The following is a 26,311-nucleotide window of genomic DNA, read 5'->3' on the forward strand; positions in this document are numbered from 1 at the left end:
AAGCGCGTTTTGAATAAAAATCTAGCGTCGTGTACCTAAGGATCTATAGCACTAATGTGTTCTGTAACCACGTCGGTACCTACCTAACACTGATGGTTCCTAAGAAACAAGGTTCCAGCGGATACCTAGACTACCTAGCCTAAGCTCTAAAAGTTGGGGGAGCGAGATGGAAAGTCGACATAGCTTCGCCCAAAGGGGACCGGTTGTACCAACTTCACTCTAATGCATTTTATTACCCGAAGGTCAATCCTAACCGACTGGCTAGTCAGATGCTTCGCGATTCCAACATCGCACGGACGCGTATCGACGACGTCCGCAATCAAATAAACTTTAACGTCACCAAAATATTATTAAATCGAATTATAACAGGTGTTGCTGAACTTTCTAGTGTTTAATTCTTAATCTGTAATCTGTGGTCCGCAATCGAGTTTTTAAAGAAAGTTACTTTGACGTTTCACTGTGCTGTGCTAGAGTTTTGGTTTTGTTTGAGGTTTATGAACTGCATCCGGAATCTTTTAGGTTATTCGGTGAGTATTTTTTAATCTACAGTTATTAGTTTAATTAATGTTTTTAATAAAACTTAAGGCTAGCCTTATCTAATTACTATATAAATCATGACCGCGTGGAATGGTGCCAAGAATACTGGCTGCATTTCCGCGCTGGACAGCCAGGCTGATCCGCTGCGCAAAAAATGAGCCAGCCCTTCTGTCACCAGTTGAGGCTATTAATCGCGGTAATTTACTTAATATGTTTTTAATTAACTTATTTTTATTTACTAAAGCTTTGAATTTAGAATTTAACTTACAGAACTGAGTAGTTTTAAATAGATCACAGAATAAATAGGTAAGTTAAGCTTTCAGCTTATAGGTACTTAGGTAACTACATTTCATTTAGACTTTTTGAAAAGTGGACTGTAAGCTAAACAGCGTTTTAGGGTTGTCACATTAGATTTTATTTTAAGTGTACAAGCTGGTTTTAGATTATTTGGAGTATATTAATTTAAATCCTGTAAATGTTACTTTTTGTCTATTTTAGTAAGTAGGTACCTACCTATTAAATACTTAAAGATTTTGCCTTGTTTAAAAATATAGTGGGTAACTTAAGACATCATTAAATTAGTAAGTATGAATTTATGTTTTCCACATTTTTGTCCTAGCCCTAAAGTTCCATCTAATTTAAAAAACAAAGACAATCATCAAGCCGAATCTGAAACAGCGATAGTAATATTCCAACTTTCAACGGCCAAAGTCTAGTGTTATCCTTTTCCTCAGAGAGCCTTATGAAAGGAATAGCACTAGATTTAGATTTGTCAATATGTCTCTGAATCAGACATACCTACAACTCATCCAGACAAAAGTGAATGCAACTTTTTTCTTACATGTCCCTAAAGTCTAAATAGAAGTCAACCCCATCAAAACCAGTCACATGCGGTATGATCCTGTATAGACATTTGATCCCTATTTAGTGCTCAATAAAGGTGTTTCGTTACATAAGGGCAATCGGGGTATGAAGAGGGGGGATGCCTCGCACACCCGCACGTCACCCGCGCTCGCCCGCACCGTGTTAGCGCGGGGGCTGTGTTGTTGTGCGGGGCGTTCCCGCCCTCCCCGATTGCCATTTCAAACTGTCACGTAGGTACCTACTATACCTATTTGACCTTTAAAATTCCTTCCAGCACAATCGAACTGGCACACTCACAACCATAACATCATTAAAATCTGATGTTAATCGTTAATTTATGCACCCTCAACTAAATAGTTCGGCAAAAAAATGGCAATCTTCACTATAAAAGCTTGTTAAAAACATGGGCTAGGACTTCTTCAATTTTGAGAACTTGCTACGTTATAAGGTTCGTTACTCGATAGGTTTTGTCAGTTTTGCCTCAGTCACTGATCTGACTGATGTAAGTATTCCACCGTTTATTGCGATGAATGATGTTTGCATGACAAATCTGAATAGTTCTCTACTCCATCAATCATAATTGATGGAGTTAATTAACACGAACCTATCCTCTAATCGTCCCTTAAGGGTATCTTGGACTCTTTAATATATACCTCTACTTCACATGCTCATGGAACCTTTTCATAAATTCTCCGCACTCCTCTCTTCCCAGAATCGCCATCGACTAAGTGGGCAACTACCTATCTTTGAATATATTGTGGCTTTGCAACACTGTAAGCCAGTTTCCTCCCACATAATGTAATCGTAGGTAGGTAGGTACTTTAATTTCCAACGACCTGAGCATTGTTTTTTTTTCTTGCCAGCTCTTCTCAGTAAGTAGAATCATTTTTCTGAACGGATGGTAAAGCTTTGACTCGACCGAACTCACGCCTTGAAATAAACATACCTACCTACCTATTATTGTTATTTTTGCAAAATGGTACTTAACCAAGGCATCGTTTCCATGTACGTGTACCTATATGCACTAAAGAAGATAAAATAAAGCATAGGTAATAGTTTAATATATTTGGCGGATACCAATCACGCTAGTCTGAACAAGACTAGGGCAAATACAAAGAGCAACTAAACTGTTATAGTTTTGTCTACTGAACAAAACTTGTAGGCAGGTAGATAGATGAGATGACATATCTAACTTAATAAACTATAATTGTGAGGCATCTTTAGTTGACCTTACAAATAATAGGTTACTACAATTCCAAAATTCCAGAACTTTCATTTAGCGTAAAACTCACAAAGTCTACGTTCCCTCTCAAAGCTAAACTAGCGAAGAAAAATACCTCACATAATTGATCATCACGGTAAACTACTTTTGTGTATGTCTACATGCAAAAGTAGATGAATTTTTTACATAGATTACACTCAGATCAGTTAAAGCCGTCCTCAGAAGACAGTCATGAGCGTCTTATAGTAACAAAGTCTACATACAAAGTCGCACTGGACACGAAACGAATTACGCTTGAGCTTTAAAAATTGCATCCCTAATGCGTTTTTGCGGAAAAAATGAAAAAAATCTCAAAATAATCTGTAGATTCATTTTAAAATAGACGAGACAGGTTTTTTCTCAATATCTTGTTACAGCCAGTCTTGAAATTGTCTTTTTTTCACTTTGCTAAGAAGTTAACTCGATTTCGTTCGCGACATCGTCTGTATGAAGTGTTGGTAAAACATTAATAGGTAGGTAAGTACCTATATTGATTGTGTGTAATGTTTTGTAGAAAATTTTTTGATTTTAGATTTTTGTGAATCAACTTCTGGTTTTTTTTTTGATAAGAGAATATTAAAATTATAAAGGAAAGGTACCTACCTTCTTGACAAAATTTGCTAATTTTTTTGTTGAGATTTTGTAAAAAAACGACAGGAATATGCCTGAAAAATGTTGGTTTTATACTTTAGCATTTAAATATTATGATAGATTGGTGGAAAATAGTAATTTAAAAGCTCTCCCTGGTTCTGAATTGGGATAGAAACAGACGTTATTTTGCGGAAGCGCTTGATATACCAGGAACCACAAGCTTAGTTCGCTACAATCCGCCAAAGCAGACAAAGTATCTGTAAATCAATATAATCACTTAGCAATAATTATTGTGCATTGTGGTGTCTTCATAATCTCCTGACTGGTATCGGAGTAAAACGTACGTTAGTGAAGATTGGTGTGGTGTTGTGTGTTCCAATGTGTACCTATTGCTTCCTTTTCCCGCTTCTTTAATAGTAGGAGGGCGAGCAGCGCATGTCGCATGCTGCGTGCACGTTGTACCTACCAGCTGTACGTTATACTTGTCAGCTAAGAAACGGATTTGCCTTAAGGTGAGACTGAGTGAGTAGGTAAGTGATGCCTTTTGCAGCTGGAAAATTTCTGATCTCATGAGAAACCAGAAATTTTACGCGGACGAAGTCGCGGGCAACTGTTAATAGTTTAATATATTTGGTGGATACCAATCACGCTAGTCTGAACAAGACTAGGGCACACTGTCTGTTTTGAGGGACTGTTTCGGAAGTTACAGACATAAATTTTAACAATTTATTTATATTAATTTAAATATAGATACACGTACTCGTATGTTTGACGCTCGTTTCTTACCTCAAGGTTGCGTTGCAGTATTATTTTTTGTTCAATATCGAAAGTTGAGTGGTTTGTCTCAATGACCATTGTCAGGACAAGTTTTTGTCGCTAACCGTGGATGCTCGTAATTTCGTTTTAAAATTCAATTCACTAAAAAGGTAACACAGTTATTAAGATAACTGTATAGAAACATAATGGGAGGATACATAAACATATTTAGCTCTAGTAGGACCTACACAAAGACCAGACTAGCTGATGCCCACGACTATGTCCGCGTGGATTTAGGTATTCAAAATCCCGTGGAAACTCTTTGATTTTTCGGTATAAAAAGTAGCTTGTGTCACTCTCCAGATCTTTAATTACCCTTGCAAAAAATCACGTCGATCCGTTGCTCTGTAGCGACATGATTGAATGGCAAAGCAACAAACCAATAAACCAACAAACAAACGCACTTTCGTATTTATAATATGGGTAGTGACTAGTGATGCCGCCCTCGACTTCGTCAGCTTGATTTTTTTAATCTTGTGGGAGTCCTTTGATATTCCGGAATAAAAGTAGCCAGTGCTTAGCCTTAGATTTTCGTAAAAAATGTATAATATTACTTAGAAGGTATGGATTTGGAATAGGTTGATTGACCTACTACTTTAATTTATTATTTGAATTATGCTTTTGCGGAAATCGACTATTATCTTTGACATAAGTCACAAAATAATAAATCATAACATACGTATTGCTATTCTCGTATATCAGAACATTAATATTATTTATTATTTAGTATTCGACAACCCTTTTCAAAACTTACAATGTTGCTGTTATAAGTTATAATAAAGGTGCGCGCAAGCCAATGCGGGCAATATTTATATTATTATTATTCCCCTCGTCTTGCTTTTTAATTCATTTGTAAGATCTCATTTAGAACATGCTTCTACTGCGTGGAATCCACAGTACGCTGTTTATGTCAATATGCTAGAATCCATTCAACGTAAATTTTTAAAATGTTTAAGTAAGAGATTTAATTCCTTTAGTATCACTGAATTAATCTCTTTAGAGCTCAGGAGGGAACACAAGGATCAAATCTTCTTGTATAAAATTGTAAATGGTCTTATTGACTCCCCTTATTTACTAAGTAAAATAACGTACTCTGTACCGCGATTGTCCAGACGGAATGTAAAAACCTTTAGTCTTCCACATATTAACACGAACTATGGCCATAATAGATTTTTAGTGAGGACATGCGATATATACAATAAGAAATATGTACAATTAGATCATTTTCAACACAAATTTGGTAAATTTTTAGCTGAAATAAAAAAGTTTAAATAATTATATGTAGGTTTAGCACGATTAGAATTATATACTTTATTTGTAACCACTTCATAACAAACTAACTTATTATAATTTAATTTAATGTAATTACTAACCTAACTAACTCCCGCACAAAATTAAATAGATATAATGTAAATGAGTGAACACTTAATAGGCATATGTACAAACTAGAAATAAGTAGCTAAGTAAAAATGTAAAAGCTGTTTGTGTTCCATAATAAAAAAAAAAAAAAAAAAATTAATAATATAAATATTATTAATAATATAAATATTGCAATATTAAAATCATAACATGCATTTAAGTTTTATCCTGCCATTTAGTATGTATATATAATACATATATTGTAATTATAATAAATCTATATAAATAAAAACTCATTTTATTAAAAACTAGCTGATCCCCGCGGCTTCGCCCGCATAGATTTAGGTTTTTAAAGATCCCGTATAGCCTATGTCACTCAGGAATAATGTAGCTTTCTACTGGTGAAAGAATTTTTAAAATCGGTTCAGTAGTTCTAAAGATTACCCCCTACAAACAAACTTAACGACATTACCTCTTTATATAATATACAACGGGCCGTGCAGCAGAAATCGTAATATTTTAATTTCGCCATAACTTCAAAACCAAACGTCCAATTTTAATCATTCAAAGACCAAATATTATCTCCATAAACTGTTCTTAGTGATGAAATCATTTATTTTGATAAGGATTAATAGCATGAGTAAAATAAACGCGTTTAAATGTAGTCCAAAAAAAATTCAAGATTTTTAAATAAAAAAATGGTTGCTGTGCCTCACTCGACATAGATGGGTATAGTGTGTCGCGGACTTTTTTGTAGATATTTATAAGATCTACAATTAATTAGAACATTTTATGGTTCTATCTTTTATAGTTTAGGCAGCGTACGCAAAATAAGTAACTTTTCTGGTTGATTTTTTACACCTTGTGTCCGAAAAACCCAAATATCTTACGGAACCCTATTTTTTTCCAAAATAAAATATAGCCTATGTTACTCGTGGACAATGTAGCTTTCGAATGGTGAAAGAATTTTTAAAATCGGTCCAGTAGTTTTTGAGCCTATTCAGTACAAACAAACAAACAAACAAACAAACAAACAAACAAACAAACAAACAAACAAACAAAGTTTTCCTCTTTATAATATTATTAAGTGTAGATAAGTGTAGATAGTGTAGATATATCATCATGATCAACCCATCGCCGCGCCGGCTCACTGCAGAGCACAGGTCTCCTCTCAGAGTGAGAGCTGGCCATGTGCGGATTGGTAGACTTCACACACCTTTGAGAACATTATGGAGAACTCTCAGGTTTGCAGGTTTGTTGTTTCACGATGTTTTCCTTCACCGTTAATGCAAGTGATATTTAATTATTTAAAACGCACATAATTCCGAAAAGTTAGAGGTGCGTGCCTGGGATCGGACCTCCGACCTCCGACTAGAAGGCGGACGTCCTAACCACTAGGCTATCACAGCTATTAAAAACATGTACCTACTTAGTATTATTTACTAGCTACTATCCGCGACTTCGTCTGCATGGATTTAGGATTTTTTTTAAATCCCGTGGGAATTCTTTGATTTAAAGGAACAAAGTTAGCTGTATGTAGATTTCTTCAGAATTGCTTAAACGGATGGGCTGTGAAAAGTTAGCAGATAAACAGACATACTTTCATATTTTATAACATTAGTATTAGTATGGTGTGTGGATGTATTTTTGACTTTAAAATATACTGCAGTATAATCTTAATACAAAAGAATTTTATTTTTGAAGCTGTTTCATTTAGTTATCAGCTATACTCACAGGGCCAGACCGGGTAAAAATATGGATTTCAATATTTTTGGCCTGAAATATATAAGTAGCTACATACTATCATATAATGCACGATTTGACATTTATTTATTTTATGGAAATTTTACCTTTGACATTGTTAAAAAAATGTAATTGAAACAGCTCTTACTTCTTCCATTTCCCCGCACAAGTTTGCACTTAGCTTTATAGTTCAGTGTAGCTCTAATATCTCACTTGATTCCTAACAGCCTCCTATGCCGGTATACATTTTATCGCAGCCAGTAAATATTTAGATAAAAGCATTAGCCACTGTCCAATGTCCATGCATTCTAGTACTAAGTAAGCACTATCAAGTTGTAATATTTCCTACAACGAATACGAGTAGACTTGCAAAATTCCGAAATATTATCCATACTAATACCATAAATGCGAAAGTGTGTCTGCCTGTCTGCTAGCTTTTCACGGCCCAACAGCTTAACCGATGTTGATGAAAGGTACAGAGTTAGCTTACTTCCCTGGGAAGGACATAGGCTACTTTTTATCCCGGAAAATTAAAAAGTTCCCACGGTATTATTAAAAACCTAAATCCACGCGGACAAAGTCGCGGGCATCCGCTGGTTCTATATAAATATGTATCTGTACAAATCTAATTTAATTTATTTTGTGTCGTATTTTTTTTTGTCTTATCAGCCATTATTTTAGAACTTATCGTGTCGTCATTGATATCTTTACGCGAAAAGCCAATGATACCACATTTTATTTCAATCTTGTGAATAGTCTGGCTCATAGATAAAAATCTGTGGTCTGGCTATTAGGGAATAGGGAACCGATGAAAATGAAATTCGCAGGTGCGTATCTAAGTATATATATTTTATCTTGTCATAACTTGAAATAGTTTAATTTTATTTATATAACAGTCATAAACGGTTCGGGCTCTTGATGCAATAGGTAGCCAAGCAAAGAAGTTATTAGTGCTTGAAACTTGTACTGAGAAATAAAATGCATTTATTTAAATTTTAATACATGTTTTTATTCACAAAGTCTGGTAGTAAACTGTTAAAATTTGAAAAGCCATTTTGAATTGGACCCATCTTTAATCCATAATAATTTAATACCTACTTACAGAACTCACGATAGAAAATTCAATAGAATGACAAACATTCTGATAGTCACAGAGATGTTATAGTAGGAATTCAATAGCATTCAGTTTTGCTTTCGTAATATGAATATATTCGTATATAATATATATTTCGTAATATAACATAATGTTATATATTAGGTATTCATAATAATTCATAATTATATATTCATAAAATTCAAATAAAATATAACATAATGAGATATAGGCTATAGCCCGCTGATAGAAATACGGAGGGACAGCGGAGTCTTAATAGAGTCCTGTTGGCACGCTTCGAGTACGGATGCCTAAAAATATTTCCTGTCTGTTTGTAAGGCTGACACATTAACTTGGCTGCAACAAGAGCATATCACATTACTAAAACCGTTCGCTTGTGACCACTTTCATACATTCCAGCATTGCAGCATATTGCACATAGATTTATTGCAACCTGACAGTTAAACATTACTTGTCCATTACCCAGACCCTTAGGTATCCCACTTAAACGGATCATTTGGGCATTCATATTCCAATAAGCCTACATGGAAAATCTCAAGTTGTAGATCCAAGTTTCTTGGTATTGGGCTGTCGATCAGTCAGTCTCTCCTTTTATTTATTAATTATAGATAACAATCGTGAATTTTGGTCAGGTGATGAGGCGATTACCATACTTATCAACTTAGCGGGCAAAAAGTTACAACTGCGTAGAACATCCGCATTTTTTTTTGTTTAATAGGTAATTGCTGATTGCTCATTTTACAAATCGTGAGCTACTTGATGCACCTGAGGTCACAACTTCGATTTCCTACCAATAATTGTGGCGTCATTTATACGAATTAAACGCATCATCATTTTATATCTCCTTTTAAAGGTCAATTGCGTATAAGAATTAGTCAGATTCCTGGGATGGTATCAATCATTATTCTTCTCAGAATTAGTTGTAAAGCCCCTGGTCTGTCTGTATAGGTACTTAGGTAGGTACCTACTTTCATTTATGAAATAACCTTGTTAATTTTATAGCTTCATTCAAATAAAAGTATACAGGACTTAAAAATACAAAAAGCTAAGCTTGAATTTGAGCAAGTGCTTATACCTATGCATCGTCAAAATCTCATCTCTCAACGTCTTCCACTGTTCGAAATGCCCTCAGAAAGGTTGAACGTTCTTTAAAAACGTTAAATTTAAAAGCCCATATACCTACTAGGCAATTGACGATAAAAAATTGGGCAAAAACCTATTATTATAAAGAAAAATATAACAGTTTTTTGACAAATAAAAATTCTGTGTCTAGAAACTTTTAATCTCTTATCTTCCTCATTATCATTCTCATTTTATAGAACTCTGCGTGCGTTATAGAAAAAAATATTACAGTTCTTGCAAAGCTAGAGAAAAAAGGAAAAAAGTTAAATTATGTAAGTACCTATATAGTTTTTAATAAGCTATAAAAATCGTGTTCTAGCACAAATAAAACTTGTATGCATAGAAACCTTAAACCCTATTATCTCCCTGTTAGAATCCCGTCAAGGGGCCACAGGTCGTAAGCCGAGCTGCTTGTCTTTTGCTTGATTTATGTGTTCCCTTCACATTCATCACGCTACAGCTTATATCTACGCTGACAGCTTGTTTCCAGGAATGGAAAAAATGTATCACCTTTTTTATTTGCAACTTATTTGTTAAAATCTATCTTTACATACAATCAAGTTATCCTCTCTGTGCGTGTTAGTTTCGCGGACAGCTCTGTAAATTCTGTAAAAAGTAAATAGTAGGTATAAAACTAGTTCGCTTATAACTTTTAAAATTCTGAATGAAATTATATGCGTCATTTAGAACATTTCACGATGAAACTTTTAAACTGGGTGTCGGGCAGGGGGTTTGCTACGACACCTGACAAAGCATGACGTGATTTTCTTATACTCTTTCGAAAAAAAATATAGAAAAATTAGACTTTTTACACCTTTATTACCTGTTATCTCCCAAAGCCGCCATGATCCAACTTCATAGTCGCTGATCGTTTTTCCCTGTGTTGGGGACAATTCGCAGAGAAACTTTCAACTTTTATAAAATAACGAAGATCTGACACGCGCTGGCTTTTAGTCCATAGGTATTTTAACTTTCCAATCGTATAAACGTGGAACATAAAATATCTGCATTAGCTCATAATATTATTATTAAAAACAAATGCATCACGTAATATAAAATGTTTTATTTCTCGTTTGAAAGGTCAAGAGTCTAAATTGGTCATCATGCAAATATGGAGGACGGAATGTTTTTAGTCACGTTCGCATTTCTTGACAACGCTGATTATAAAAAGAAAATAATATTTTCAACCCGACTACGGGTCAGTACCTAAAGTTAAGGGTGTCTGTGTATGTCTGTTTATCGGTGTATCGAATCTCTCATAATTATTAAACTACTCATAAGATTTCGAAAAAATATCAGATGTCACTTTATTTCATTCATGGAGGAATCCGCTTAGCTTATTAGGTATTTCGTCCGTCCGCGTGTGTCATAGGCAGTCAGGCTCAAAAATACAGTTAAAAATTAAGATAAAATCGTATGGTCAAACCCTTCTCATTCTGAGAAGACACCCGTGCTCAGTAGTGAGCCGCCGATAGGTCGATCATAATGATGATCAAAAGTTTAACTAATTTTGGTAATTATGTTGTATATATGTATTTCATTCCTTTGTGGTGGTATATTTAAAAAAATTAATGTAGTCAGTTTTGGTTTTTGAACTCTATCATCTTATCATATTAATTGGTACCTATAGGACTTACGCATTACTTTTCAAATATGACCTGATAAGTAGCTTTTATCGATGTCATCAGAATTTCCATATTGATAAAAAATATACAATGTGTCTTAATATTTTAGGGTTGCTACTGTCCACTTTTCCGACGATTTCAGTCCTCTTTAGGCAGTGGCGTGCAGCTCATAGAAGCATAAACGCACTGCTTACCCTCATTATAATAAATCAATGCTTAATTTTCAGTATAACCTGCCGTAAAATAAGTTCATACCTAAATGCTTACCCTGGCTTGAACTCCTGTGCACGCCACTGTCTTTAGGTAACCTACTGCAACAAATCATTTTAGTTTTCAGTGTAAAATATTTTAATTTAAAATATTAGTATGTAGGTATAAAGAAAAATTCACAATCAGCTTAATAGACAAATATAAAATAGATACCTATTGATAATTTCTTATGTTTTCCTCCACAATAAAGAACTGAATAGAGAGAACCTAAAAAAGAGCCATTAAATGTGGTTCTATATTTTTCAATCCATGATGATTGACACCCCTACCTTATCGTACTAATATATCCTAGGAAATCGTGTCACCCGATAACCTAATAAATATTACGATATTGGCCGACATAAATACTCTTGTGAAAATACCAAATTCTAATAGGTACTTGACCGAGATATTATGAGATAGGAAACATGATGTGTATCGTGTTATTTGTGTACTGCTTGTAAGTAGGTAGTTAATAAAATTATTGAACCCCATATGTTGTTGGAGAGATCCTCATGGATACTACTACGCTCGGTAAGGTACGGAGATTATGTTGAACCGACTAAAATCTCAGTGTTTCACGCATCCAACTAAAGCGAACCAAGTTTCTAAATAAATAATTTTGACGACCTCCCTGGCGCAGTGGTGAGCGCTATGGTCTTAATAGTGGGAGGTCCCGGGTTCGATTCCTGGCAGGGGTTTGGAATTTTATAATTTCTAAATTTCTGGTCTGGTCTGGTGGGAGGCTTTGGCCGTGGCTAGTTACCACCCTACCGGCAAAGCCGTGCCTCCAAGCGATTTAGCGTTCCGGTACGATGCCGTGTAGAAACCAAAGGGGTATGGGTTTAATAAACCCATACCCATACACCATACCCATACCAAACCAGGTGAGATTGCAGTCAAGGGCTAACTTGTATCTGAATAAAAAAAAAAAGGTACCTAAATTACATAAATTGATAGATATTGCAGATTATCTCAATAAAGTTTTATAAAAAGATTTCGTATCGTAATCGCAATGTTTTTTTATAGATCTTAAAGTTGATTGTTGGGATGTGTCGCAAAAACAAAAATTCATTTCAAGTAATGAACTAAACCTAGACCTTCGTTATTTTATAACAGCTGAACGTTTCTCTGCGTATTGTCCCCAACACAGGGAAGAACGATTGCGCGACTATGAAGTTTGGATCATGGTGGCGGGAGATAACAGGTAACAGGTAAATCTTACTTCAATGTAGTCTATTTTTATTCGGAATAGTATTAGAAATCACGTCATGCATTGCCAGACACTTAGTATGGCTATCGTGACAACCCCCTGCCACACCCTAGATATAGATAGTTGTATCTACCTGCCTAATTTATTACCGTAATTTAAAATACCTATATTTAATTTATTTCTTACTAGAAAACCCTTTACAAATGCTTGACTAATGTTAGGTACGTCATTAGTCTTAACCAATTAATAGTCTAAGACTTTAGGAATTAAAAACAATTTGCATATCTAACTTCCAAGCGCATAGTTCTGGTGCGTTAGTAGTAATTACCCCGTCTTGCAATTGATGGTACAAGGTTCGATGCCCGGCCATTAGCATCAAGGAATCTAAAACTGTATTTCAAGATAAATTCCAATTTGCAGTTTGGTATAAGTTTCAAGTAAACGAACTTCTTACTCGAGTTGTAATTTAAATACATAAATATAAAGTTTAATTGAATAAAAAATATTTTTATTTTATAAAAATATTTTTATTCAATTAAACTTTTACAAGTACTTTTGAATCGTCAAATGCATCTACCACTGGTTCGGAATGCCTTTCCTACCGAGAAGAACCAGCAAGAAACTCGGCGGTTGCTCTTTTAAAGATAATGTGTATCGTAGTCAAAGACGTAAAATGTCTTTGATCGTCGTAATAATAATAGTATCTAGTACAACTCAAAAACTTACTCCCAAGGCTCAAAATCCACCTAAAGAAACATTCTGTCGTGATTACCTAGTAGGTAAAAAAAGGCCAATTGCGAGTCAGTCTCGCGCACCGAGGGTTCCGTACTACAGTCGTATTTTTTCGACATTTTGCACGATAATTCTAAAACTATGATGCATATAAATAAATAAAAATCTGTTTTAGAATGCACAGGTAATATGCCCTTTCATATGATGCCCCATTTGATATTGTAGTTATCTTACTTCGAAAATTAAAAATACTAATTATTAGTTCATGACCACATTTTTTTTTATGTGATGTAACCCTAAGTTCACGGTTTTCCGATTTTTCCCTTTATGTCTGCTATAAGACCTACTGGCCTGCCAAATTTCATGATTCTAAGTCCCTTTCCCCTTGTCCCTTTAGGTTTCTTGACAGACCGACAGACAGACAGACAGACAACAAAGTGATCCTATAAGGGTTCCGTTTTCCTTTTGAGGTACGGAACTCTAAAAAGGACTGCCTACCTACTTATTTTTTACATAACACCTAACACGGTTAAATAAAAGCACAAATACAACAATGCGAATGTGGGTGTGAGCCAAGGATACGCACGGACAAATTGATTGATGTATCGAAATATGATGGATGAGTTAAAATGATCTCATTTGGCCTCATCCATTGTTACTTTAATGATAAAACAAATTTTTTCTCGAGTATATTGAAAAATGAGTTAGGTCTCGGCTGTAATTTAATGGCAGAGTTGAAGCTAATCTTTCTTTTTAGGCCTACGTATCTACTTTATGAAAACCAAGCCAAGGAGCGATTAAAATAGTTCTTCAGGAAATCTGCAGGCTAGGCACAATCAGTGTGACAATAGTTTGTTTCACGCTCTCAAGTTCTTCATTTACCTGTCCTTGCATATTATCGTCAATCTGTAATCCTTACATTATATACTATGAGTACCTAGATACTTACTATAAAAATCAATATTTTGCTAACCGTCTGTTCATTACATTATGCGCTCGCGAATCCTTTATCCGATTAAGTGGAAAATTTGTACAGTTGTTGTTGGCACTTACGTGAAGACTTCTGACATAGTACAATCAACGTAGGTACAATACCTGGCGCGCGACGCGAGTAGCATTGCTATATATACCGAGATAGCCTAGTACAAAACCTTTTGTCGTAATGAGCCGAATATGGTTACACATTTTTTCAATTAGATCAAACACGTTCTCCAAAAAAAGTTTGTTTTCTCGTTAGTGTTACGATCAAATATTTGAACTCGCCATTCCGTGATCTAATCAGCTTGACATAACATTTTAAGTGTAATTAACACACAAATACGAAGATAAGTTTTTCGACTTTTTATTTACACTCTCGAGTCATTCCACGTAGGTATGTTGTAAACTTGGAAATGTAATTTTTATCACAAAGGAGATTAAAGCAAACCTGAGGCGTTTCTGTTGACTTTTTCTTCAAACTAGAATTTCTCCGGTATTTACCAACTTACTTACTGTTATTTTGTAATTAAACCTAAGGGGGTCAAATAGGGGGTGAAAGTTAATGATTTTAAGCTTATTCAACATATTTTAATTATGATAACGGGTACGTACCACGATTGTTGATGTTTTTATTTGTCGATATTTCAACCCAATTGCACGGGTCGTGGTCACGACGGGACTGCGGTGCTACGAGAGAAGTTCGAGCTGTCAAGGGCAGTAGCGAACTACCCTCTTACTTGTTCTTTTCACTGTACCTGTATCACCCGTTATCATAATTAAAATATGGGGTGAAAGTTTTTAAAGTCCGACATTTTTCGAAAATTGGTATTTGGGCTTTCGGTTTCACGAACATATTGTTCGGTTTCAATAACGTGTTTCAGGATTTTAGTAATTCCACTCCAAAAAAAAAATCCAATTGAGCGAAGCTAGTTTTTTATGATTTCAGTAGGTTAGCTGCTATAACTTAAAAGTTATTAAGTTTTACCCGTAGGTACTGTAGGTATATGCATGAATTTATTTTGAGATGGGTAAATCTTCGCCCAATTTTAATTTATTATGGTCACAAAGTGAATTGTTAAACATTTCAAAGTTTCACTTTCTGTTTACCCTTTCACCGTTAAGGAATTATAGAAATCCGTTAAAGACAAAGAATTGAACTCTCACCTCTTAAAAAGAAGAAAAGAAACATCCGTTTTTCGTCGTTGCTCTATTGAAATGTTTACTTTCTAAAGGTAACGCTATTGGAACATGTCACTTAAAATGGTTACCAATTTCTGGTGAAAAATGACTTGGTTTAAAAAAACCGGCCAAGTGCGAGTCAGGCTCGCACACCGAGGGACCGTATTACAGTTGTATTTTTTCGAATAAATAATTTATTTATTTAGGAGGAAAATGTACATTTTACAATAAGTTTAGGTGTAATCATAAACTATACATGATACATAAAAATAAATAAAAATCTGTTTTAGACAGTACCTACAGGTAATGCCCTTCATATCATACCCCACTTGGTATAGCTGTTATCCTACTTACTTTGAAAATTCAAAATATTAGTCAGTTACTTTTTATCAAACGTCAAACGCGCACTTAGTACTTATGCGATATTCTATAAAATACTGGAATGTGACGTCTCATCATAATCACGTACTTTTTTAGATTAATCGATAATTTTAAATTGTTATTACACTTAAAACTAACAAAGGACGTGGATTTTAAGTATTTTGGGAGATCTTCTATTTAATAATCACTAAGAAATGAATTATTTTTGATGTAGTCAAATACCCAAATGAATACACGTAAGTTAATTTTAATAACCGCAAAAACACTGAATACCATAGGAAACTGAATTGTTTCACATCATCAACGGTAAGAGACTACGGTAGAGAAACTATTAACGAAGGTCAAAGAACACATCAACGTTAGGCGTCGTTAAGGTTTATTAAGCGTTGTTAATCTGTTAATGGGATTTAGTTCACTTGCCTACGTTTTTTAAGCAAACTTTATTTTATGTGGCCTATTAGTCAATAGCTGTGTCCTCTTTAAGGCTGAGATCTATAGAGCATACATAGATTTGACTTTGTTCAGAGCTAAGTTTCAGTTATAATATTATGTTTCATTTTTTTCTCAGTTTCTTCTTTTCCTCAATCTTCACTCTTGACAGAGTGGTAGTGGTTATGAATTCTTGACTGCTGCTCGTGCGGTCTCCCTTCAGCAACTTCTGTTGGTGGTATTACGTGCACACACGGAGACAGGCGTGTTCGCTACAGAACGGATTAACTCCTGAAATGATTCAAAAAAAAATTGTTCTCCATAGTGTTTAAATCAAAGGTGCATGCAGTCTGCCAATCAACACTTCGCCAGCGTGGTAGACTATGGCCAACCCATGCTCAGTAATGAACCATCGATATAGTGATGATGATGAACAAGTTTTGGCATACCTACTTAAATAGATAAAGTGGTACTAATTCTGCTGTACACAATCTCTTGACTATAATAACAAGTCTAAAAAATATGATGCTATCCTTTTTACATCACTCCCTCCGAAAACTGACAGCAGTAGATTTAGTCTCCTCAATTTAGTTTAATTTAGAGATTGTATACAACAGAATTAACATCTTGCTCTTATTTTAAAATCTCATACATTAATTATTATTTATTATTAATGTAATCTTTTTGCCATACATAATATTATTATGTTATAAGTGCTAAACAATGAAGTAAATTAGCTGTGAAAACTGATAAGCATTATAACTCGAAACGGGAAGATTTTCTCAAAGATTAAAACAATAGATTTCTTGTAAAACATCTAAACGCTTAACCACCATTGTCTCGCTTGACAAATGGTGTGGCAATTTTTTTATAAGCGTGAGAGATTTTGATAGTTTTTGTTTTAATTTATAGTAGTTTTAGTCAGTAATAGATACAATCTGCTGAATCGCTTTATAGTTGCCGACTTGTTCATAGTAATGGCATTAAGCTTTAAACCATTTTATGTAAGGTAGCTTTATGTACTGACGAGTCTAAACTTCAGCGTTTGGTCTTCAAAACTTTGCTTGTTTTGCATTACAACTATTTGTGTTTCCATAAACCATCGCAAGCGTAGAAAACAGATCTCTAACGCTACACCACCGTCGACTTTTGACTCATGGCCATAGTCCACCACGCTAACCAAAAGCTAAAGCAAAGGCAGACTTCACACACTTTTGAGGAGAATCCATGAAGGACTCTCAGGCATGCGGGTTTCCTCAACCTATCGAAACCTAATTATTTTAGTATCGTAAGGTTATATAAATTTTATATTAGGTATATGTATTTTTAAGCGAATTAATTATTATTTTTGTAAACTACCTGCCTAGGTTCAACTTGTCAGTAAGAAATCATTAAGTAGACTATAGACCCTGTCGTTACTAATTGGACAGCAAAGCATTTAATATACAATAACAATTGAAAAAAAATATTAAAAAACAATTTATCTTCAAGGCTTTGAAGCTACAAAAATATTAAATTATTTATTATTCCATTCATTACTATAATTTAATAACAAAAATCACTACCGTAATATATTCGGATTTAGCAAAAAGAGGAACAAAAACGTTTAGTTGTTTTTTTTTTCATAGTAATTTGTGATATTTCCTAGCAAATGATGAGTTCGTGAGTGTTTTTAATATTAACCGTCTTGTCTAAAGAGTTAACGCAAATCCAATTACGGTTAGACCCAATAAACTGCGAAGTTAACATATGATTTTTATTGGCAAACAAAGAAACATTTTTATCATATTTAATTGTAAATATGGCACGGGGGTTCATTACTTATTTATTTAAAGTACAATTTACAAAAAGAAATATTTTCATTACCTATTTTATTTGATTCTGAAATAATTTTATGTCGTTGAAGTGATAACAGAGTGCGAAATTCATTTTCTGATGTCAATTTTAACAACTGATAGCCATAGGTACACCGTCAAGGTTACTTACACGCCGCCGCTTCAAGTCCGCTGAAAACTTGATCGTGTATGGCCAGCGTTAATTTAATGCAGCTATTTACATAATTATTTACGTTATATAAATTTAAAATATCAACCCGCACATTAGGAAGTGATGATATAATTATAATTTTGAAACTATAATATTTAAGTATTAATTAACATATGTAGTATAAAGTTTGAAATTAATTTATCATTTAAATTTATCTAATGTATGATTTTATGCAGATGTAACGTAATAAAAAACACGTTTTTTCCTGCGATATTGTGTTCTTGTTATGCTTATTATAAAAGAGGAAGTAAAGTAGTGATTATTGCATTTAATTCTTTCTCCGCTATAAAATAGTACCAATAACGTTGACTCAGTCTTACAATTTTCTCTTTGTACTATAAATATCAATTATTGTGTACAACGAAAATACATGACTAAAATTCGATCCGTCTTTCTTTTGCAAGATATGTTTTTTGATTAGATCGTATTCGGAGCTTGATATTGTTATCTCTAAAATAAATATAGGTATTAGTCATGTGTTAGCTATTTAATTTTTTAATAAGTATAATATATTTTCAATATAATTTTGTTTTATCTTCGTTGTTATTAATCTATATATAAAAAAGGAAAAGGTGACTGACTGACTGACTGACTGATCTATCAACGCATAGCTCAAAGTACTGGACAGATCGGGCTGAAATTTGACATGCAGACAGCTATTATGACGGAGGCATCCGCTAAGAAAGGATTTTTGAAAATTCAACCCCTAACGTGGTGAAATAGGGGTTTGAAGTTTGTGTAGTGCACGCGGACGAAGTCGCGAGCATAAGCTAGTGTTTTATATAAATGAAGACTATCATTTCATCACTAATTGCTCCTAAAACGACACAACAATATGTGAAGTCACGTCAACGCCGACCTCTGCTGACGTCATCAGCATTTATTAGATGTGACTTAATCCTAATTTTGAGGTCTCGTGCATTTTTAATTTTGAAAAACCAGTTCATCAATGACAGTGACCTTTGTACATTTGGTGACTTGCGTCTCCAGAACTGCAAAGGTCACAAGTGACCTTAACCTTTAGTTCTCTGTTTCTTGTATTTCTAATCTCTTTTATAGCTTGATTCAGAAAACTTTTTTTAATGGTCTCAATTAAATCATATCAGCTACCCAGAGCGTGTCGCGACGTAAAACCTTATAATCCACTGGCAAAGCTCATCTCAGAGGGCGCCCCAAGAGGTCCGGCCAATGATACTCTGTCATCTTCATAATTTCTTACCTAGATCATAACTAGATATCATGATTTTTTTTGATAGCTCAGTATAGCCAGTGCCACAGATGATACTACCGGTTCGCTTATGCGCCACTTGTTGGGATAAATTGGAAGTGTGGATCCCCATTGTCTGACGTTCTCACTGTTCGTGCACTCTAACATAAATGATCCGTGACGCCCCTAACCTCACCGAGTTGGTTAAACCATCAAACGCATGACTAATTGTTCCGAATTATATAAGGAAGTATATTTAATAGGCGAGAACATCGTGCTGATGTCATAATGATTTTAAATTCTCACCATAATATTACACAGGTGATTTTTTGATGGATAATGAGCAAATCCGATAGTATAGTACTAGTAGGTATCTATGCAGTGAACTGAAGCAGCGAATGATAAAATAACGTACCTACCTAAACAAAGAACTTTGTACCTATAATATGGATGCCACGTATAAAATTGTTATTGTTGTATTATTATTTTAAATTATTTAGCTAATCGAACTTTGGTGGTCTGCATTGATCATGAAAATTGCCTAAAAATTCAAACAAAATAAAAATTTAATTAACCTAACACCAGAAACAAGATTTTTAAAAATAAAAATATAATAAGATGTGCGAAATCAAAAAGATTCCTTTAGGTCCAAGGCACATTAAGTTAGGATCTAAGCGAGCGGCAACGCGATGATCTGTCGAATCAGCTCGAAACTTCAGTATAGTGCAGAAGTCACTAAAATGGTGGCCATGCGCTTTTAGCAATTTGCGGGACTTAAACTAAGACATAATTTGATTAGTTTCAATGCAAATGGAAACTAGATAAATTAATTAAAGTGACTTGTAATCGAATGGAAAATTAAAGTTTTCAAGGATTTTGATTTGGCACGCACTTTGCCATATTTTTACAAGAACCTAATTAATACCTAAGTACTTATTTATTTATTATTAAGCAGAATACAAAATACAATAGGTACAATACAAACAGTTAATACATTTTTATTTAGTTTTTACATAATTTTACAATCATCATCAATCACCGTTGACTATGATAAAGCTTAAAAGACTTAATATCAAAAGGAAATAATTATTGTCACAGATCAAATAGATCGAAGGCAGAATAGCAGAATCTTTGTTATCGCGGAAACCTACATACAAAAAGATTCTATGTGTATATTGATGTATTCATTAGTCAGTTTCTCCTTTTCTAGATAGGTACCTACTGGTATTAAAATAGTTTCCTATAGTGATTATTTGATTAATAATATCATTTCGTAACATGGGCTGCTAGTAGTATGAAGCTCTTTTAATCAATTGTTTTAATACTATTGTTTAGACCGGTATAGAATGTCAGTGGGTTATTTAAACGGTTTGACAACCTGGTCGCGCGGCGTGATGATCTGAGCCTTGACTGGTACAGGGTGCTTACCGGTTCTCGATAATTCGATAATTAAATTGACAAGTCCATTGCAAATCGCATTCTGTCGTGTACGCATACGGATTTGAACAAATTATGTTAATTAAATAGCTGGTCGATACAATGATTTTGATATTAAGTATCTAAACCTAAATATGTAAAAGGAAAAGCTGACTGACTGACTGACTGATCTATCAACGTACAGGTAAACTACTGGACCGATCGGCCTGTTTGGCAAGCAGATATCTATTATGACGTAGACATCCGCTAAGAAAGGATTTTTGAAAATTCAACTCCTTTTTTCAACCCCTTTACGATAATATCGATTAATAGATAACTTGAAGTGTTAATTTAATTTATTAATTAAATATTAAATAATATGTAATGGGTAGTGTGCCTGTCTATGCATTTTTAGCTTACGAAATTGAAAGTTGCGGTAGTGGTATCAATCACGGAGGCCTTGGATTTCATTCTGTCACTCCTCACTTCACTTCACTTATTGCTGCGTAGTCGGGTGGAAACGTCCAGTACTTGCGTAAACTAAGTCTTGGCAAATTGCCAAAGTAAATTGTTTACCTATAATGAAGGAATGAAGGAAAGACCACATTTAAGAACCTATTTTGAACAGGTAGGGCTGGCAGCAGTGAGATTTGCGTCGTCAAAATTAAACTCCGTGTCGCGTCGTCATCGCGTCTCTTGGAAGTACCTAACATTATGCGTAAGAAGAATGGACCCGCAATAATTATAACTATTTCAGACCTGATTTTGTTTGAAATGGAAAAGCGCCAGCAGAAAATATTTTTAAATAAGCAAATAGTAGGTACCATACTTAATCATTTTAAATACATGACATATCAAGAATTGCGAATCGGCAGGATTCCAACCCGAAGTGTACGTAAAATACTATAAAATTTTAAAATATGGTAAAAAAAATATATCAGGACATAGATACATAGTTTTCTTTTTCCGAAATCAATACAAGAGTGAAATTCTCATTTTTTTGATACCGCAGCTATGGGATAGCATTTCCACTCGATTCATAATGATTACCCAATGATTAATAGTCTTTTCAAAACTATTAATCACAATTTGCTGTACAGTAAACGTACCAGTTTTGTCCATAATTGATTTAATTGCGAGATTGGCGCCGATAAGTTTCGGCTGCTTTTTTTCGTTTGATTACACCATCTTCTATTATTTTGGATTAGTAAAATAATTGGACCTTAGTATTATGTAACAAGATTTAAGTATCACAAAAATTCTGTTTTAATTGCCCGTAAAATTTAATAAAATAACATTATTATAAATACAGTTTTTTTAGAAACTTAATTTGCAAATCACACAGTTATTATGTGTGATAAAAAAATATATTTTTAGATATTAGAAGACAAAATGTACCTATTCCTACTTTATTTTAACATAATGGCTAGAAAAATATCTTAAAATACTGTGTAGGTATAATCTCTGTAGATTTATAACTATGGAATTCGCAATTCGTCCGTGTATTCATTTATAATTTCTTGTATTTATTTTTACCATCATTTAGAACATTTTATGAGTATACGGTATACCTATACATTCACATTTTAATCCATAAAACCAAGTAAGCGAAACCGACGCAAGTCAGCTAGTAAAGAATAATTAAAACGGTCTAGATAATAAACTTTAGACCTAATTAGCTGCAACTGAGTTATTTTTACATTCAAGGTCATTACGGGACATCCATCCAGCCGTGTCTGCTCTAAATACCTACACAATAAGTGACTAATTGCGCAACCTTACAGCCATCGTTCTTGATATCCAAGAATTTGGTCTAGAATCCTGGACACTGCACCGTTACAGCACCTACCTACCTGAATATGACAAATCACTGTACATTCATTTAAATGTCACTTAGAAGCTACCTGATGATAATCTTTTGACTCGCTATGTCGTACAGCTGGTCTATATAGTACACGACAGGTCGAGATGGCAATCGGGTTGAGGACACCCACACACCCGCACAGCCCCCGCGTTGACCCGGTGCGGGCTAGTGCCCGCCTCATGTCACGATTGCCATCTCGACCTGTCGCGAACTATACATTACGACTTTATTTCAATTTATGTGAATAAACGTCACACAGATGCTACAACTCCTTTATTATATTTTATTCCATTACAAGTTAGCCTTTGATTGCCATCTCTACTGATGGTAAGTGATGATGCAGTAGCGGGCTAACTTTAAATGGGTGTGGCGGTTTTATTACACCCATTATCGGTTTCTATACGGCATCATACCGGAACAGTCGTTTGGCGGCACGGCTTTGCTGGTAGGGTGGTAACCAGCCACCCAGATCAGACCAGAGACAATTTCACAAATCCCAAATTGCGCGCACAGGAAATGGAACCCAGGACCTCCAATTTATAAGACCACATCGCTCACCACTGCGCTAGTCTCTTAGATCTCTCACTTCGTTTTTTTGTCATTAGATCCTTACAATATACCTACTCCTCTTTGCAAAAAACAGGCCTACACAAATAAACTATACCTACCTACAGTCTATATCTGCTCGTGTGCCTACAATCCTTCTTTTTTTCGAGGGGGAAATCTTCTTAAGGTACCCAATCAGGTTATGTGGGATTTCTACCCACTAAAACACCCTCGGTAGAGAAACTCCCTCCCCTGGAGAAAGTGCAGCCACTCGCGACCTCGAAGTCCTAGTGCCAGGGACTATTGGATAGATGGATCAGGACCTTGATATGACAATCCCCTACCACAAAAAGTGGTTCTTGTACACAATATTAATTTACAATTAGTGTTCCCTTGATCTTCGTAACGTAGGCCAATCCACACTTGGCCAGCGTGGTAGACTATGGCCAAAACCCTTCTCACTCTGAGAGGAGACCCGTGCTCTGTAGTGAGCCGGCGATGGGTTGATCATGGTGATGATAATGATGATCTTCGTAGCACCGCCATCTGTCATAGAGAAATCAGAGCTCCATCAGAGAAAGTATGCTACTCGCTTATGTTCAGGATGCACTGATAGCCTAGTGGTTAAGAAGTCGGTCTTTTATTCGGGTGGTCGAGGATTCGATCCTGGGCACGCACCTGTAACTTTTCGGAGCAATGTGCGGTTTAAGCATTTAAATATAACTTGCTTTAAAAGAAAATGCTAAGGAGCCAGTAAGGTTGCCCGAGAGATCTCCATAATATTTTCAAAAGTTTGTGAAGTCTGCCAATCCGCACTTGACCAGCGTGGTAGACTATGGCCGATTCTTTCTCATCCCTCCCTTGCTCAGTAGTAAGTCCGCGATGGATTGATGATGATGATGATGATGACGATGGTTCTAGGACAAAGTATTGATCCCGTAGCCATGGTCAAAAGTGAGAACATAACCATTATCAAAAGTGAATTACTCTAAGCCACTTCCAGTAGTTTATTAAACAAGTAACAATTACTATAAAGTCGGTCAATGCGGCCACGTGATAATGTAGGACACGCTCACTTTCTGTTAGCTATACACTGTGTGTATGTTTGCGCGTAACGTGATATCTCGAGAATGTGATTCGTTCTGTGTTGTGAGATTTGATGACGTTTGCCGTCAGGTTAAGTAGACTTGACCTGAAAGAGCAACCGCCGAGCTTCTTGCTTATAAATAGGTATTTAAAAAATCAATCAAGAAATCGGGTACATGAATTAGTAGATAGAAATATAAAATAGTACCGTGAACATGATTGGCTGACTGACAGTCATAGGTCCACTAGTTTAGGACGCCTAAACTGGTGGACCTATGAAGAAAACAGTATTATCTTCTTAAGTGGCCTGTCGCTCAGCGCGCTAAGGAGCGAGCTATGTTGGGTATCACTCTCAGGGATAAAATCAGGAACGAGGAAATTCGCAGAAGAACAAAAGCGACCGACATACATAGCTTAAAGGACTAGCAAGCTGAAGTGGCAATGGGCAGGTCATGTCTGTCGCAGAACCGACGGCCGATGGGGCAGACGTGGTCTGGAGTGGAGACCGCGTACTGGTAAGCGCAGTGTGGGACGACCTCCAACCCGCTGGACCGATGACCTGAAGAAGATGCTGGGGAGCGGATGGATGAGGAAGGCGGAGGACCGTGATTGGTGATGCGCTCTTGGAAAGGCCTATGTCCAGCAGTGGACGCAAACAGGCTGATGGATTGGATTGGACTGGAAGTACCCTGAATTTTCACTAATTTCAAAATTTCTAACAAGATCTTTATAAAAATGCAAATCTACGCGAAGAAAGACGCGGGAATGTGCTAGTTCTTGGTAGAGTTAATGTTAAAGTTAAAATACGTGGATTATTTTTTTCACCCAAACTTTGAGGTCAAGCTCAAATATCTTGTTATGTATGTGACATGAGTGCATGCATGAGAGTAAGTTTTTAACTTGATCTATAACAACAGGTGGCCAAGTGTCCAATCTTGACCCGCTTACTATGTAAAGTGTAGCAAATAGCAATCATAAATTGAAAATGAAATTATTAACTTTTTTTTAATATATTTTACTAGCTACATATTTTAATGTAGATAACTGGTACATACCACGATTAATTTGATGATTTAACTTGTCGATATTCCAACCCGATTGCACGGGTGGTGGTGCCGTCGATCAACCCGATTGCACGGGTGGTGGTGCCGTCGATCAACCCGATTGCACGGGTCGTGGTCCCGTTGGTAACCACGACCCGTGTAATTGGGTTGAAATATCGACAAATAAAAACATCAAATTAATCGTGGTACTTATGTACCCGTTATCTACTTACATTAAAATAAGTTGTTAAACCACGAAATAAGCTCAAAATCATTATTTAACTAGCTGACTTAATCATGATGCAATATTAAGATTGATGACTGATAAGTTTTACATCCATACTATAACAGTCATGTTAATCATGATCAACCCATCGCCGGCTCACTACTGAGAACGAGTCTTCTCTCAGAATGAAAAAAAGCTTTGGCCATAGTCTACCACGCTGGCCAAGTGCGGATTGACAGACTTCACACACCTTGGAGAGCACTCAGTAATGCAAGTTTCTTCACGATGTTTTCCTTCATCGAGTGATATAATAATTCCAAACAGTTTGAGATATAATATTCGTCCCAGGTCTCGAACCCCGGACCCGACGAGGTAGCCGAGACGTCTTAACCACTTATAATATTATACGATTATCGCAAATGATAATTATTGATAATCGTAACTTGCGTACTAAGCCCTCTGGAAGACTGTTTTTTCATAAGAATGTTTGCGACACCCAGCTATAGGATCACTTCATTTTCATGTCATTTCTATGTATAATCCGTTTGATGGGTTTCTGTTTCACTCACAAGTCACAACGCATCGGCACTTACGCGTCACTCTGCAGGAATGATAGCCTTACAAAGATTGATAAATTAATAATTTATATATGTACTTAGTTATAAGTAAAAACCCGCAAAGCAT

The 26,311-nt window shown here is 35.3% G+C and overlaps 2 protein-coding genes across 2 annotated transcripts in view; one reads left to right on the forward strand and one right to left on the reverse strand.

The window, feature by feature from the left end:
• The first annotated feature begins 278 nt into the window (after positions 1–278).
• Positions 279–26,311, forward strand: part of sano (serrano) — a 100,800-nt gene continuing 74,767 nt past the window's right edge. The window contains 1 exon segment of the mRNA XM_069499652.1: positions 279–527. The gene's annotated coding sequence lies outside the window, so the exon portion shown is untranslated.
• Positions 22,744–26,311, reverse strand: part of LOC117983752 (transmembrane protease serine 9-like) — a 267,133-nt gene continuing 263,565 nt past the window's right edge. The window contains exon 31 of the mRNA XM_034970371.2: positions 22,744–22,754. The gene's annotated coding sequence lies outside the window, so the exon portion shown is untranslated. The remainder of the gene's footprint in view (positions 22,755–26,311) is intronic.

Source organism: Maniola hyperantus, chromosome 7 (genome assembly GCF_902806685.2).
Source record: "Maniola hyperantus chromosome 7, iAphHyp1.2, whole genome shotgun sequence".
NCBI classification, from domain to species: Eukaryota; Metazoa; Arthropoda; class Insecta; order Lepidoptera; family Nymphalidae; genus Maniola; species Maniola hyperantus.